Source organism: Berghia stephanieae, chromosome 13, assembly GCF_034508935.2.
Source record: "Berghia stephanieae isolate SIO BIC M18660-M18661 chromosome 13, UCSD_Bste_1.3, whole genome shotgun sequence".
NCBI lineage: Eukaryota > Metazoa > Mollusca > Gastropoda > Nudibranchia > Aeolidiidae > Berghia > Berghia stephanieae.
Genome location: NC_088372.1, coordinates 9,277,781 through 9,280,930, shown reverse-complemented (window position 1 = coordinate 9,280,930; position 3,150 = coordinate 9,277,781). Strand labels below are relative to the sequence as shown.

General features: G+C 31.7%; 1 protein-coding gene across 1 annotated transcript in view; it reads right to left on the bottom strand.

Moving 5' to 3' along the window:
* The window catches only part of LOC144958581 (uncharacterized), a 60,459-nt gene extending 57,679 nt beyond the window's left edge, over positions 1-2,780 (bottom strand). The window contains exon 1 of the mRNA XM_078890655.1: positions 2,705-2,780. The gene's annotated coding sequence lies outside the window, so the exon portion shown is untranslated. The remainder of the gene's footprint in view (positions 1-2,704) is intronic.
* Between the last annotated feature and the right edge of the window lie 370 nt (positions 2,781-3,150).

The following is a 3,150-nucleotide window of genomic DNA, read 5'->3' as shown; positions in this document are numbered from 1 at the left end:
GTCGTCATCATCATCATCATCATCATCGTTATCATCATCATCTTCACCATCATCATCATGTTAAGATATATATCACCAGATGTTCTACCACTATTGGATATAACTCACTTATCCACCGTTCTGACAGGACGTGGATTGTACTGGATTTGAATACAGAAAGGCTGAAACGATAAATTCTCTCCAGAATGCCTTTGATAGACAACTCCATGCCTTGATGTTCGAATCCGATGAATGAGATTTGTTTTTCTCGCTCTTTAACCCTCTCATCACCAGCCATTTTCAGGATTTACCCCAAAACTTCACACCCAACTAACACAAAAATATATATTTTTATCACTCAAACACAATAGCAGTTAAGTTCTTGCGATACATAATTTCTTTAGCAAAACATGCTCTATACAACACACTGTTCATTTTGTTTAAATGTTATGAGGAACAAAAGAAATTTGAACAATAAAAGTGTTGGTTGTATAGTAACGAATGTGACGATTTTCCTATAGTTGGTATGGAGAAGGTTAAAGTCTTTATGATCGGTAAGTCTGTACTGATAAATTCTCTTCTTCAAGTACCAAGTCTGTGCGGGACATCGGTGATCAAGGTACGCCATTCATCTCTCTGATCAGATAACCTCAGAAAACCAATATTACTCTTCTCTTTCTTTGTCACTCAGTTGTTCAAACTATTCAAATATGTTTTTCTTGGTCTACCTTTACTCTTTTTACCCTCTATCTTTCCTGTGAGAGCAAGATGTTCAATACATTTATGCCGATTTAGGTGCCCTAAAAATTGCATTTGTCTTTTTCTTATTGTACGAATTAGTAACTTTTTAGTTGCAGCTTGGTCTAATACTTCTTCGTTAGTATTATTCTCTGTCCATGAAAAATTATTTATGAATGGGCATGATCTATATTAACTTTCCATGTGCTCGAGGTCATTGGTCACATTACAAAATGTGCTCAAAGTGACCCACTTAGTGAAAAGTGTTCACAGCTTTTTAAATATCCAACATCACGATTGGCCACTTGATTCAGCTTGACACACGGGTATGTTTATAACATTTGTAAACAAAGCAGCGTGTTTACATTTTAAAAAAGAAATATCCAATCGTTGGACAGCAATAAATCATGTGATTGATGACCTGGTTTTACGAAAACATGAATATAGATCGCTCCCATTAACTAGACCTTTTGTTTGTATAATATTGGATGTTGTGTATTTCTAACACCCATGCATCCATTCCATCTTTTCTTTTGTTTGTTTTAACTATAGGGAATGAGATTAGCGGAAGAGTAGCGTCCCTTGATTCGACGTCACCCATAGTCTGTGACGTCACCGACGGAAAAGTTATTAGAGAGAGAACGTCATGTTGGTTGTGCGCATGCGTCTCTCGTCCTCGCGGAAGCACAACCCACATTTTAACCCTCTCCTTACCACCTACAGCAAAATCGTCACCATTGTTACGACACAATATACATTTTACTGAATCAGATTTTTTTTGTAACATCACAAACTGAAGAATGATCTTTGTTTAATTAATAAGAACATAAAGTTGTTTTGTAGAGAGATTGTTTGAGTTTAAAAAATCTATTTTTCTGCTGGGTAATCCTGTCATTTTTGGGAAAATACTGAAAATCATCGGTAAGGAGAGAGTTCAGGTCTTTTGAGCCATGAAACCTTTAATGATTATGACAATATGATATGATATGATAATCTATTCAGCGCGGGCGATTATCGCTATTTGTCGACTGGATTTGATTTTGACACATCCTTAAAGCGAGTAAGACATTCGACTGGCCTTAAGGAAGGCCACTGAATTAGATTGCTTTACAAACAGGTTTATACAAAGCAAGCAACAACTTGCTTTTCACGAACGTTTAGGGACCGAAACAAATCTTTAGCGAGCAACTGGAGCAATCACTCATACACACAGACACACAGACACACATACAGACACACACACATATATATATATATACATACATATATATATATATATATATATATATATATATATATATGTGTGTGTGTGTGTGTGTGTGTGTGTGTGTAGATATATCTGTCTATAATTTAATACACGCACAGAGCCTGCATTAAATAGCGGGAAAAGCTACGCTTAACAAGTGTGCACTATTATTGTTATTATTATTATTATTATTATTATCATCATCATCATCATCATCATCATCATTATTATTATTATTAATTATTATTATTATTATTATTATTATTATTATTATTATTATTATTATTATTATTATTATTATTATTATTATTATTATTATTATTATTGTTATTATTATTATCATTATTATTATTATTATTGTTATTATTATTGTTATTATTATCATCATTATTATTATTATTATTATTATTATTATTATTATTATTATTATTATTATTATTATTATTATTATGATATTATGATATTATTATCATTATTATTATTATTATTATTATTATTATTATTATTATTATTATTATTATTATTATCATCATCATTATTATTATTATAATTATAATTATTGTTATTATTATTATTATTATTATTATTATTATTATTATTATTATTATTATTATTATTATTATTATTATGATATTATCATTATTATTACACACACTACGGCAATTATTAAGTTTCAGAACATAATCGAATCATCAGCTTCCTTGTTGTGTACTATTTCCACAGAGAAGAAACTTTCGTCACCTCTTTCAACACAACCGTGATATTCCCACAGAACAAACCACTTCTTCTGTCAATCCGATCACTTCTCGTCACTCCCAAACAGGCGACTCGTTGGGCTAGAAATAAATAGCCTTGTGTTGTTGTGAGTTATTTATAGATAGATCGAAGTTAACGTCACGCAGGTCTTTGTTATGTTTTTTTTTTTTTTTTTTGCGATCCGCGTTTATGAGTAATTCTCACTTAACTGCATTAAGCAGACAAAAGACGTTTAAGGTGACACAATAGTTTTGTGTGGGTCCGTTATACTTCCGGATGTCAATGTTGTGAACTTCTTAGCCAAGCGCATACGATCTATAGATAGTATGCGCTTGGCTTAGAAACTCATAACATTGCCATCCGGAAGTTTAACGGACCAACACACAAAACTGTGTGTATCGATGAACGTTTATAGTCTGGTTAATACATTT